This window comes from Diadema antillarum, unplaced genomic scaffold (genome assembly GCF_040938485.1).
Source record: "Diadema antillarum isolate AM-2024a unplaced genomic scaffold, OU_Dant_1.0 scf00000188, whole genome shotgun sequence".
NCBI classification, from domain to species: Eukaryota; Metazoa; Echinodermata; class Echinoidea; order Diadematoida; family Diadematidae; genus Diadema; species Diadema antillarum.
In genome coordinates this window covers 1,250,001-1,264,215 of record NW_027271077.1, presented here as the reverse complement: position 1 = coordinate 1,264,215, position 14,215 = coordinate 1,250,001, and the positions used below count along the sequence as shown (strand labels likewise).

The following is a 14,215-nucleotide window of genomic DNA, read 5'->3' as shown; positions in this document are numbered from 1 at the left end:
ATGAGAGAAAAAAAAAAATGGGGACAGTATTTCTTCAAGACACGTTGTCGCGAAAACCGGCAGCGCGGTGAGCTCGGCAGCTTTTAGTTTCCCCTTAAATGCACACCTCGTATAATCGCTGATTCTCACTGACAGATAATACCGTTAATGATATTCGCCCGCAGTTATCAATTCACTCTCGTCAGTGACGTCGTCTGCCAGGGGCAAGACACCTCGAAGCGCGTAGTTCCTGTGAAGTGGAAATAAAGAATTGCCCACTCTCACTTTCAGAAAATACAAAATGTACGCCACTACAAAACGGACTCAAAGGCTGCATTCGGTGTACATAGATGGAGCGCGCGTATAAAGATATTTAAAGTGCGCCTCGCTTGAGAGGATACTTGGATAGTTTGCTTTTTTTATTTCAATTGAAACAAAGGGTTATATCTTTTTGTTTTTTAAAGAGCCGGAGCAGTGATTATGTATCATAACGTTTAAAAGGGATCTACGACAATGAATATATCGTCTGGGAGAGGACAATGATGCATAAAATGTCGAGTCAGAGGTTTAATATAACATTATATGCCCATCGCTTCAGTCAATATAAGCATTCATAAATGTGGTCTCTTGTTGCTCTTTACAAAGTTTCACCCTGAAAATCCCAAGTATATTTTGCTTTCGACCAATGTGAATGCAACTCGCGGGTGCAAAATGTTTGACCTCAATCTGGTGTGTCTGATAATGACTCCTGTATCCAACCATATACTAAGGAGCCGAATTATGATCTAAATGATACCGATTTCTGGTCTGTTATCTTAAATCTTTACGCAAAAACAAAATCATATTTTTTATGTTGGGGGGGGGGGGCGGGGACTCTTTATTTTCACAAAGAAGATGAGTTTGTTATGTTCTTTACAATGTTTATAAAGATTCCAAGGATGGTTTCTCTCAGTAGGCGAAAAGAAATACAAACTTTAAATGTTTCTCCCATCTTGCTTCCTGTTTCTTCAGAACATTTCCTCTTTTGAAATTACTGCATACTGCACCCCCGCGGTTACAACATTACATTTGCGTGTTGTTCTGTGAGATAATAGCCTCTGTAAGCCTAGTATAAGGGCAGAACAAAACCGCACACCATGCAATCTTCATCAGCAAGGGCAAAATGGTGTTTATGGCAGCAAGATACCACCTAAAATGTGTGTCTGTGCTCAAGAATTATCTTCTCTCCTGCTTGTTTCGGCAAAATACTGGAATTATCTTCCCCGCAGAGCAGTAGCGTCCTCCGCACGACTCCTCTAATAGCTCGCCGTGAGCCTACGATGAGATGACCTTAATCTACATACTTATACAAGAAGTAAATCGATGGAAAGATGTCTGACGTCTTAATGTTAGGCATGGTCCGGATTTTCCATCGGATGTTTTTCTTTTTCGAAGGGATTTTCCCTATAGTGTATAAAGAACAACAAGGAGTAACTTCTCTTGTTGCACCGCCTTTCCTTCAATGTACATGGGAAACCCCGAGAGTTGATTCATTTTTGTCGCGGCGTTATATGCTAGGGTATAGCAGCACTTTGAGAGGTTTTCTTTTATATCCTGGTTTCTTTCAATGCCACTGTGTTTTTTTTTCTCACCCACTGCGTTTATGCAAGCAACTCATGCTGTTTCCGTAGCATGTGACCGAGGAAATAAGAGTGATTACAGTAGATATGTCCCAGTGTGTGAAAACAATGAACCAAACAACAGACGACTGTCATTACCGTACTTTCGTCACTAGCCTTTTTTTTTTTAATCCCACATTATGTCAGTAATTTTCAGGAGACACTATGCAGGATCGCAGTTTTCGAAAACTAAAATCATTTCTAGCATGACTGTATCAAATTACGTGATACAAAGGTTGTTGATACTTAATTTCTGGTTTAAAAGTAAAACAATAAAACAACATGTGCGTTATTGAACTTATTCTAACTTTCTAATGTTATTTGGGCAGTAGATTTTCTTACTGGCTGTGACTTTATATCTAAAAATAGGCATGTTTCTGTTTTTGTGTCTTGGTGTACCAATCACAGAACACGCTGACACTAAACACACACCATTCGAAGAAGACTCATATACTCTAGATATAGTCACCTTTGACCGTATAACCTATATTGTGTGACGTGAGCACTGAAAATGCTTTTCTATGATAGTACCTCTATTTGTGTTTCCATCATAAACAGGGAAAAAGGGCGCCACTATCTCTTCAATTTTCTGAGCGCAAAATGAGAACGATAGCAGAGCGGAGAGAGTGCAATTAATCAGAGTTGATAGGCAAGACATGATGGGAGTGAGCGAACGTACTGTATGTGGACGAAAAGGCGGGAATCTCTTGTCGTCTGCTCCTATTGAGAACAGGTGGCGCGCGGAATAGCGTAGGAGACTGATTTACGGGTGGGCCGCGATGTGAGGCTCGAAACACTCCCCCTTTTCCCTCTTCCTACGTGCCAGAGATGTTTTAATCAACTCGAGGGTAATTGCAGACAATGTTTATTCAAGTCGGCAATAATGTACAACTCCCTGGCATTTACTGTCGCCATAACTCACGGCAAGACGAGGGGCTCTCTGAAGTCAAATTAATGTTGTCTTTAATACTCAGCTTGTTGTGTTGCTGTACAACGCGTTTTGTTGCTGCGTGAGAATGTCCTAAACCACTTGCCGAAAAAAAATATAATTTCTGTAGAAATGCCCATTTATGTTTCATTCTCATAAAAGTTGTCGCGTTTTCATAATACAAACACCACTTCACAATTTCAAGGCGCATCGTAATACAGTAGTAACAAGAACGTATATTCGTCGAGTCAATACTTTCTTACAGTTCATGTCAAACTTAGTGCAGAGGAGTGAAAAGCTCTACTTGTTTTGTTCTACATTCACTGACATCGATGGCAATTTTCAGTAATGGACACGAATCACTCGTGGAAGAGGGAACAAGCAAGACGGAAGAATCTTCCTGAAAGTTGATACAGAGTCGCGCGAATTCATCACACCCCGACTTGTTTTTCTGCCTTTTTTCGTTCGCTGGTGGTGAAAAAGCACCAGGGGGACATCGTCAGCGTAAGCATATAGGTCAAACGCTGATGAAAACCGCGATATCTGAAGAAATCCCGTGAAAATTACTATTTGCTAAGGGTATCTTCTTTTTCAGATTTGCATGGGAGAACTCGAAAACGCCACGTAATCCGAGCAACATGATGTGCGGTAAAGGGAGCAAGGGATTAAAGAGCGTAGTCGTTTTACCCATTGATATACTACAGCAACATGACCTGCTTCGCCGTCCGAGAGGGTTTGTTTCACGAGGCACCATTATTCGGTGAGAAATTCGCGCGCTGTGGTGTCGCCTGATTGTGACTTCTCCGAATGATAGAAAGTGTGACAGTGTCAACAACGAGTCCCAACTATTGACAGCAAACAAAAACACGAACAAAAAGAGCAGCTGACACTTAATCTGATACTTCAGTACTGACGGCTTAGCGTTACGATTTCTTCTCTCGCCTCCATTCACGGAGCCTTTTTTATCCCCTTTCAATCTGTGCATGCGCAGTCATTTCTTTTTCTTCAACGCATAAATTCAATGACGCCAAACCAACTTGTGTCAACCGTTAGCAGTTGAAGTATTGTGAATCTGTCTCAAATCGTTTCGGGGGGGGGGGGGGACTTTCGGCAAAATGAGGGAAATATGAGCGTGAAGAGATTGAGTGGGAGAAATTTAGGGAAAGTGCAGAGAGCTTTAACCATTGCTGTGAGGTATGTGCATGGTTTTTCAACAGACGGAAAACATGATATCGGTTTGTTTGTCGAGCTGAAGAATTACATGGAACATCCACGAGTTTTCTTCAATACATTGTCGTGATATAGGTCAGGCGTATTTGCGTTCAGTTACCGTTAGCAAAATTTGATTATTGGAAAATCTATTCTTGCTGGAAACGCGTAACTTTGCGTTAATTGTGCCCAATGAATTATTGATGCGTCTTGCGCGATCACACTTTCACTCATAGTTTGGCGTCTACGTGAGGTGCCCGGTGTAAAGGCTTAAAATATTACGTTCACACCCACATACATATAATTTGATATAGTGCACGTCCGCGTGTGTGCTTGCGTGCATGCATGTTCAATGTTTTCTAACAGTAATGCAGTAAATTGCCATGTACAAACATTATACAAACACACTTTCAAATTAACCTTTTCCATAAAAAACAACAACAAAATATTCATATAGGGGGTTAGGGGATGCAGGTAACACAATATGAAAAAAAGGATCATCATGATTACACAATCGCATCTGTGGATGGATGTGCGACGAAATAATCGAATTTCGATTGATTTTTCAGCACAAAATATTGCCGTATTCTTCGCTCTTCGCGTCTTTCGAGACTAGAAAAAAATAAACAAGCAACATTAGCGGGGGGTTGGGTGGATGGAACAAGCATTGGGGATTAGCCCTACATAATTTGTCATCTAGTGCCGCAAAAAAGAAAGTAAAGTCTTCTGTAAGATAAGTCTGGCAGAAGATCTTGCAAGCCTATTGGCTTTGCCGAGGAGTATTCTGATAGTAAGTCGCCAAGAACGACGGAATTAGTTTCCGTGTTGCTGTTGCTTTATTACCAGCTATCTTGCGTTGATATTTTACGCAGGCTCCCTCCTTTCCAAATGCCCATGCTCTGGCTTATCGTCTCGCGCTCGAGGGTTACATAAGACTTGAGGCGTGTAGAGGTGGATCAAAACATGACGCAGATAGAAGTTGTTCTTTGTGAAAACACCTATACGAACACTGGTCTCTCTAACTTGCATTCGGACACTGTACTAAAGTATATAATGGCCTGATGACGGATGAATGTGGTCAACCTTTTTCTATTTCATACTCTCTTTGACTTATTCTTCTTCGCATACCCAGACAGTAGTCTGTAAATGAGGTACAACAGTCGTCTGGCTAATAAGGCCCACTGTTTGTTTTCCCCTTCCTCCCTTCCTCTAGTTGATGAAATAGTGGTCTTTTAGTCAACAAAAGTTACACACCGTAACAAAACATAAATTTGATGGTAATCCTAGGATAGAGGGTAATCACTGTCATCATTCATACCGTAATCATTCTTGTGAGTTATATAAACAATCATGAGTAACAACAGGTATAGCAGGTGAAATGAGAAACTGAGACTGAGTGCATTAAGGACATTCATGCATTTAAAAGAAAAAGAACTAATTATGATGACTGTAAAGCCCTGATTTATCAGACCTTACCCCGACAACGTCAGGACAACGTCCGGAGAACAAAATTCCTTACCTCGGGCAATATAATCGCAGGAAAGAGCGAGGGGTACCGTTATAACAGACACACATCGAAAACGTTCTCCGGGTAGGTTTCCATAACAACCTACCCGTTCATGCGCGAAGTGGGTGTGGCTACAATCTATGCAAGTTATCGGCGAGCGGTGTGTCATCCTGTTTGAACTATGGCTCATGAGTGTTGAGTGTATCAAAGGAATGTAACCGCGAGAGCGCTTAAACAGAAGGGCTGTCGGGGGTAATGTTGAAGTAATGTCGTGGTAACTACTCTATCTGGCTATGGTAGAATTTGGCCAAAGTTACCGCGACAACGTCCAAGCAACATTTTGCGGGGATCTTTTTCACAGGCAGGGTAAAAAAAAATGTCCGGACGTTGTCGCGGTAACTTTGGTTTTAAAGACTTTGTTAAAACGGGGCTTAATTCATATATTTCGTGAGCACATTAAACAAAAGAAACAAAAAACAACAACGAAGGAAACAGTTATTGCGACCTGGCTTATTGTTCAGGCCAGCAGAGCGTCGTAAATAGGAGAGGTTGAGAGGTGTAAAGATGCACCGTCAGGCGATTACCTTGCGCCATTCTGAAGTGTGAGCGTGCGAGGCATTCCACGCTCTGGCCGTCCAACCATTTCGATTCTATGCCCTCCGTTTTCTTAAAAGATGCATACCCATGGCTATCTGTTTGAGTGTGCTGTATGAATCTTTCGCTTTCATGCATGTGTGACTGCTTACTGACAAGTTTATAATGTGCTTCACGACCGCGGAACACCATCCTTCCAAAAATGTATATAGGACCGACCTTGGATATATAGCATGAATAATTTGTCGTTGTTGTTGTCTCTGTTTATTCACGTGCCAGCATGGTGAGGTTACATAAGCGTGTCGAGTTTCAATGTCGAGAATTCTCCTTAGTCAGTGATTTGCAAGGATCACATTCCTGATTATGTACTTGGTAAAGAATTCATGATTGACAGCACAATCACTTCCGGAATGTAACCGTTACCTTCCGGTGACATATCTTGTCCCTTGCCTCCTTCATCATCTCCTTTCCTTCCTCTCATTTCGACCTATTTGTCTCTCGAGACTGCTCATCTTCACCCTATAGTCAATGTCACAAACCTCCGACTGTAGTCTCGTGTTTCAAACAATTTGTTGGCAATATGATATTGTAGCATAGCATGGGTGGGAGACCCATTCATCACGAGAAACCCGATTATGTTGAAATCCACACTGCTTTCGGTATGACAAAATTCAGGAGAAAGAAAACAACAGCAAAAAAAAAAATCATTCGTCAGACAAAACCACGGTGGCCCAGGAATTATAGGCTTGCCACACCGTTTGTGACGTCACGTCTTCTTTTCGCTGATGTCTGAAATTCTCCCATGTGCCCATAACCATATAAAATTAGACCTCATCTACATTAGTTAGCAGGAAGAAGCCACAACGCACTGTAATCGTGAGACACGATTTGTATAGTCTACATTACCTACGCTGCCAGTGACTCTCCAATTGTGTATGTTTACGTCACACCGGGATATATTTTTAGAGGTGGCCATTGTTGTTGTTGTTGTTTAGTGCTAAGGTGAGAAATAACCTTGTTCCTAAAATATCACGCCCGGGAATTACCGGTAATACTCCAATCTTATCAGGCAGGGACCCGGCGTAAAGAGTGCGCCAAAGGTAAGAGGACATAGAACGGATCATCCTGTCGCCCTGGCCCGGCCAAGTAAACATGAATAACAGAAAAAAAATGTTTTTCTCAGTTGCTAATCGCGAAAACCGCGTTCCACATACTCTCGTAGGGATTAGAAGGTTAAAGTCGGCGAGAAAAGCAGTTGGGAAACAACCTCCATTATAGTCAAGGGACAGAACGAAGTCATAACAATTAGTAATTTTGTAGCGGTCGTAGCGCATGGTTGGCATAAGGAAGTAGCGCACCATAGAACCCTTACAGCAACCAGTGCAGCTGGCAAAAATAAATAGATAGCCCAATAAATCCGTATGAAAACGAAGGAACTAGTCGCTGTAACACTCTTTATAAATCGTACAGAACTAGAATTGAGCATGCAAACTGAAAGCAGATATCACATTTTTTTCCTTTCGCTTTATCTCCATATTTTATTATGACTTCGTGTTTATCATAATCTGATGTCTCCAGAAGCATTCCAGCAAGTTGAGAGCTGACGTCTGAAAAACTGTATTAAATTTCACATGTAGAGCAAAACTTCGAAATCAAATGCATAACCTCTGTTGATATAGTCATAATTTCTATAGGTCACAGAAGTACATTGACCGAGTCCTCAAGTCAATCCAGCGGTGTGATATTTTTTTTTTCATAAAAAAAACTTAGTAAAAAAAAAATAACGAATGAAAACACTAATATGTAGAACTATTAATGACATGGTATAGATATAAGTATCATCACACTTCCCTTCCAACACATCCAGAAAATCCTCATCATTTTTGCCCACAGCTTCTCAATCTGTACGCGCTTTTTTTCTTCTTCTTCATGATTGATCGACTGCAGTTACGGAGCTTGAATTAACAATATACCCACGGTGCCAGCGTGTCATTAGCAGGCGATTCCGTAACCTACATTTTAGTATCATTAGGGAAATCCGTTAAAAACGCCAGAGACAGACTTGGCATAATTCATCAACTTCCATACAGGTGAGGTCGAGGAAACACCGGCCAGGTATGCTTCAATCGCGCCCTCATCGCTGAAGAAGAGACAAGTCCATGCCTCATCGCTTACATTCCACTTAACCCCCCTCACATCCGCCACCATAGAGATCCATTGACATTTTGTACTAATGGCTTGCCAATGGCAATGTCGGAGTTAAGTCTTAAATGTTTCCAGTTGGTTGAGTGCACTCTTGCTGTACCTGCCTTTTATTTCTCTTCAAGGAGAAGAAACCAATTGTGTCATTTTGTTTTCGCCCACTCGTAAATCCGTTCAGTGTTCCTCCCTTCACGATGAAGACAGGAACTTCTTGACATTCGATTTGAAATCAATTACATATCACGTTTCTTGTACTGTTTCTTACGCTTCTGCCTATTTCATACTTGATGATAGCGTGTTGATTCTGACAGAGGGCGCATTGGTTAGATTTCATTCTTGCCTTTCACACCAACTGGTCATTCTATGATCTGTACTAACTTCTTGTTCTGTTTCTTACGCTTCAGCTTATTTTGATAATTTCATTCATTTTCACAAACATCCATTTTGCATGCACTCGATGCCTGTGCCATCATGAGTTAAAAGTCCTGATAGGATTTATTACTCTTGAAGGAATTTTTTACAACTACTAATTCACCTTTCTAATCACCTCGTAGTGCGTATTGAAAAACAAAACAAAACAAAACAAAACTAATCTTAGCATTTTCATTCAACTTCGTATAGTTGAATTTGGGCATAGTTTCTTAGGATATTTCATGCTGGTAGGACATGCTCCGCAATATTCATGGCACTGAGAGATACAAAGGGACAAAGACGGCAAGGATAAATTGATACAGCATAGGAGGTTAAAGCAAAAAGGCGAAAAAACAAGAAAAAAGGGATGAATGTAAGAGGAGAAAAAATAAAAACAAAAACAGGCATATCACAAGCCCTCTTTCATTATCCATTTTAGTCGATGACTTTAGAACTGCGATATTTTCCACCTGCATCAAACGATGTTGCATCGGAAAAAAAACCCACAGAAATGCTCCAAATTGGAGACCTTAAGTCCTTTATATGGCATCGCCCCCAATAACAGCGAAGAGATGTCGACTGCTCGATGGAGCGGGATGGATGAATAGAACGTTGAACTCTGACAACGCCAGGATACGGATTATTGATTCCACATGTCACACAATATCCATGTCATAGCTTTTGGCTATGATATAAGCCACATAGGAGCCCCGAGGTGAAATCGGCGATTACCACGCCACGTGTCCAATTTTGCAAGCATCTGTCTCAGATTCGTCAATAAAACCGTCTCCCCCCCCCCCCCCCAAAAAAAAAAAAGAAGGTAGGCATCTAAAATATATACAAAAAAATGTATTTGTAACGAGTATGTATATTAAGAGATAATTTGTCCTCAAATGAATTACATAGAAGACGTAAATTACCTTTGCTGTAATATGACACAGTGCAGATCAACGTTAGATGGGAACATGTCAGAATCTCGCAGAGATCCAAATTGACAGAGATTACCCAAGCGACTATTGATATGACTAAAAAGAATGAGCTTTCGCATATTTTCTTTTTTATCTCATTATTCAATTTATATATGAATTTCATTCTGAATGTAATTTCAGGTGACTCTATTTTCCAAAGCATCGTAAAACCTAACTTGTGCCTCGACAAGGATATTTGAAATTAAGATACATATCATTCTGTTTCTTTTACTGCTTTTGGGAAAGCAGATCACTGTTAACCTACTCGTGGAGAAAGGCTGTGTTTGGCACCGTTCGTCTGGGGTTAGTGTTCTATATAATAAAACACTGATTACTGTAATATCCAGTTAAAAGTGTGTGGACTATAAGGAGCGTGAAGCAAGAGCACTATGGAAGAAAGTAAAGCAAAATGATACGTCAGACACCGTAATTCAGAGCAGTAGAGCAACATAAAGGGCATTAACCTCTTTGTTGAGTTACCCTCAATACTGATCACATCAAATGTCAAAACCAAAACAAAACAAGACACATTACTCCAAAATCCAGATCAGTTAATACCATAGGTATTTTTTTTAATAGTTATATTTCAACCGTCAACACAAATAAATCCAAAACAAAATAAAAGTCAAGTCTAAGGGTGACTCGTGCGTTCACACATCATGTTTTATAATATGCAACATTTTATATGCATAGAAAACTTGCCTACCCTGGAACAGTCTTGTAATAGTGTAAATCGTGCCGAAAAAGGGAACTTTACGTATTCATTTAATGTGATTACTAGGCAAAATTCTGGAAAATTTTCTCGAAGCAGGACAGAGGATGTGAAAACTTTCATCAATTCAGTTGACATAACCAGTTTGATACTAAAGCAAAGTCTGCTAAAGAAAGAAAAAATACAACGTGTTAAGTAGAGGACTGTTACCAATGTATAATGCTTACTTTGTTTTGGTTGTTTCATTCTTGTAATCATTACGCAAAGTCCTTGTCATGGGCTCGACGGAGCATCAAATGTGAGTCGTTAATCTTTTTCAAATGACGTCTACAGGATAATTCCGGTCACTTTTTGGGGGCGCCAGCGTCAGCTTTCAAAATATTTGAATACTCCTTCCGAGTCCACCTACCAATCCAATCACGCCTTGGTGCCTTCGCGCCATTTTTTTAAAGACTTGTTTGCCGACGCTTCACCCACCGTCTGTCAGCGAGATGTTCAGTTTTGACCATGTTTGTCTTGTGTCCGAGATATTGCAGGGATGACACGTCGTCTTCTTACGATAAAAAAAGATTCACGGTTTTGTTTTCTCTGGAAAACTCATATACGAGTCTTGTATGGTTGTCGTGCTTAGTTCATCTGACTAGGTTGGAGGGATAATGAAAGCGACAAGATGCTATTAATTCATTTTATCAAACCTTAAAATTCATATTATTTTGTATACCCTAAGCACGGGTTCCAACAGGTTCCCGTAAGCAGTGAGTTCATTTGAAGGGCTTATATGTTGTGCACGTGTCTTTTATCAGTCAGCTTGTGTGTGTGTTGAAGTGCTTTTTTTTTCTTTGTATTGTATATTTGTGTTTTGTGCGCATGGTAACTGTTCAAACAACGTCTACAATATAGTTATGAATACCTTATAGCTTTGTCGTTTATGTGAAATAGCGATACCTGCATAATACTGTCAAGACGAATGAGGTTAGCTAGTGTCCACGAAGTGTCCGATGCATTGTGTTGATCAGCATTATGTCCTGATTCTGAGAACTGCGTGCATTCTGGCAATTTTCATCGTCAGTATCAAAAATGCCAAATGGCTTGTGGCTGTCTGTCAAGCTTTACGTCAGGTGAGGCGTTTTATAATTGTCACTAATTCCTTCCGGTTTGACGCCCCCATTCATCTTTAGTACCCTCTCATTCCCCCCCCCCCTCCTTCTCCCCCCCCCCCCCCCCCCCCCCCCCTCCAATTTCAGCCTTCCTTTTCAGTTATTAATAGTCCCACGCGTGCGCAGTCATGACTATTCATTGTTCAGTTCTTGCACGTAAATGTGCGTTGAGGTGAATCCAGTCAAATCATAACGCCGCGCGCCAGCGAGTAGCCCAGACAAGCAGACGACGATCCACACACCGGCGCGGTGTGTTTGATCGACACTAAGCCGGACAGTCGCTTCACGGGCGGGCGTATACGGTCATCGCATTCACTTCTCAGATATTCATGTCTCCGGATCGACTGGGAGGTGGCGGATTATTACGATCAACCATTCTGAAGGCGTACCCACAAAGATGCAACTGTCTAGTCGAGTTCGATGGATTTTCGTAATGATTCAAGGCGGGCCTACGTTGAAATGGACACTGACGCGAAATTAGCACGAGGGAGTGGACGTAATGAAGGAGCAACGATCAGTATCAAGTGACCTGTTTCACCCACCAAAGTTTTTTCTTCCTCGACACAGGGAGTGACAGGTAGGCTAACGTTGGCCAAACACTTCACGATAATTAGGGATTTTCCTACATCAGACCTCTTGAGTCCTCAGTAGACAGTGATTTGATTCTTCCAGTCGTACTTCGTTTCTTTCTGTAATAAGTGTGCCAAAGAGTGACAAGGGCTAGAAATAGATGGTCTGACATTTTTTTTCACAGTCTTGAATACTGTTTCGTGAGGTGTATGCCAAACACCCGTATACTCAAATATACTTTAGTGCGTCGATTTAACCTTGCTGTATGCTTAATTAGAACAACACAAACGCCGCCAAATTGCACGATCGCGTAAGCTTTCAACCTTGCGAGGTTAACACCTGCATCGCGTGACTTGGAAATTAACTCTCTATTTCTCTATTTCTCTCTCCCTCCCTCCCCCTCTCCCCCCCCCCCCCCTCTCTATCTCTCTCTGACATTTAGAGAATATGTGAAATTGATTGAAAATCCGACGAGATATTCCTATCAGCAGATCAAGCGACAGTTCATGATATTAAAACGTCATCATAAGATTTACATTCTAGGCAAAGCCGATCGTTGCATGACAAAGTGTGATCGGTCGATACGCCTCGCAATAACGGCGATTAATCGATACTGCCGAGGGCCAGCGGAACTCAATCTTCTTCTTTTAATACTGTCGGGTTATACCACGCAGAGATTAAATGAAAAACATCGACGATATTATGCGGATTACATTGATGACTTGTTTATGTCTAAGGTTATTCTACATCATCGTAGTTTGTGTAAAATGGATGAAGTAGGGCCTACTGGCGAAGTGATATTGGTGAAAGGAAGTGATTTTTTTTAAACCCTGCTTGCCGTTGTAGCTACCAGAGAGAGGGAAGGTGTGAGACTTGCGAGTTGAGAACGAGAGTCGGTGTTTAGAGACGTTTTTATTGACCTAAACCTTAAGCCCAAAGCAAACTGGTAACCCTATCTCTCTGTGTCATTCATAGAGTACTGCCGTGAAAATGTGGAACATTTGAACACAAGTCTTACTGCGCAGACCTTGACAAAATCTTCGTTACTAAATGTATAAATAACCCAAGGGAAAAAGAACGAATGCATCTTGTATACATTGTCACTGATACCTGCAAATTTTCCCGCCTTTTACATAACGTTTCCTTAGACTATTAAAGGTAAGTCTGCAAAGGAGAACATGATTCCTTTTTTACATTAGGTGCTAAATGCTCTGTGAGAAAGTCATTATCTTTCCTCTTTTTTGTCTAATCACATGTTGTGAGCTTTTATTTAAACTTGGTGGTATACCATTTTCATCGGTTTGCAGCAGGGACGAGAGCAATGCTGAACGAATGAACAGATGTATTTAATCCCCGTTTGAATAGTCACATTTAAAGGGGCAATATAGTAATTGTTAAAGTGAGGTTTCAGCCTTTAACTTTTCGCAAGAGCAGTAGAAACCTCTTTGTGGAATGTTAAAGAGCACACAAGTCTGAAAGCAATTCGATGTTCATTTGATGAAAATTGGTTTTGGAATGGCTGAGATATTAAAAAAAAAAACCAACGTAAACAAAGCGATCTAACAAGAGGTGGGTCTCACCTTTTATAAGGATAACTTTGTTTTGTACAATGTGTCTCTAAAAAAAGTAAACCCAACTTCAACAGCAAATTTTCAGAAAACTATAAAATATATGCCCATTATTTTTTCATGGTTAGATAGCCCAATAAGTCCTCTATCCATTGATACCACGTACGTTATGTAATTCTCATGCATGACTGAGCATAATTCAACTTAGTGAATGGGTGTGAAATCATCACTGTGGCAAGTTATTTCTTGCTATTGTCATGCATTCAGGGCATAAGAAGTTAAATTTTTGTCACAACGTTAGGCCTATGATTACATAACAACTTCAGCAGAGGTTGTTCCTGACACATTCACACTTCACATGCTTTCCAAACATGGTACAGTTGACAACTGAGCAGAGAGTATTCCTGGTAACTCGATACCAGGAAACAAGAAGTTTCGTGGAAGTTCAAGAGGCTTTTCGGGTGCAGTTTCCCGACAGGCAGCCTCAAACAAAAAGAGCCATCTGGTACAATGTGAGGAAGTATGCTAATCACGGAACTTGCCACAGTGATGATTTCACACCCATTCACTAAGTTGAATCATGCTCAGTCATGCATGAGAGTTACATAACCTACGTGGTATCATTGGACAGAGGACTTATTGGACTATCTAACCATGAAAAAGTGATGTGTTAATATTTTATAGTTTTCTGAAAATTTGCCGTTGAAGGTGTGTTTACTTTTTTTAGAGACACACTGTATATCTCAGCCTTT

The 14,215-nt window shown here is 40.8% G+C and overlaps 2 protein-coding genes across 3 annotated transcripts in view; one reads left to right on the top strand and one right to left on the bottom strand.

Annotated features, from left to right (window-relative positions):
* LOC139723414 (pre-mRNA-processing factor 39-like) overlaps window positions 1-14,215 on the bottom strand; it is a 444,659-nt gene that overhangs the window by 332,369 nt on the left and 98,075 nt on the right. The gene's annotated exons all lie outside the window — the stretch shown is intronic.
* The window catches only part of LOC139723412 (muscarinic acetylcholine receptor M5-like), a 151,155-nt gene that overhangs the window by 82,847 nt on the left and 54,093 nt on the right, over window positions 1-14,215 (top strand). Inside the window, exon 1 of one of the 2 annotated variants that reach the window (XM_071634657.1) lies at window positions 11,532-11,902. The exons of the other annotated variant lie outside the window; for it this stretch is intronic. The gene's annotated coding sequence lies outside the window, so the exon portion shown is untranslated. Of the gene's footprint in view, window positions 1-11,531; window positions 11,903-14,215 lie in introns of those variants that run through there. 2 annotated transcript variants of the gene reach the window in all.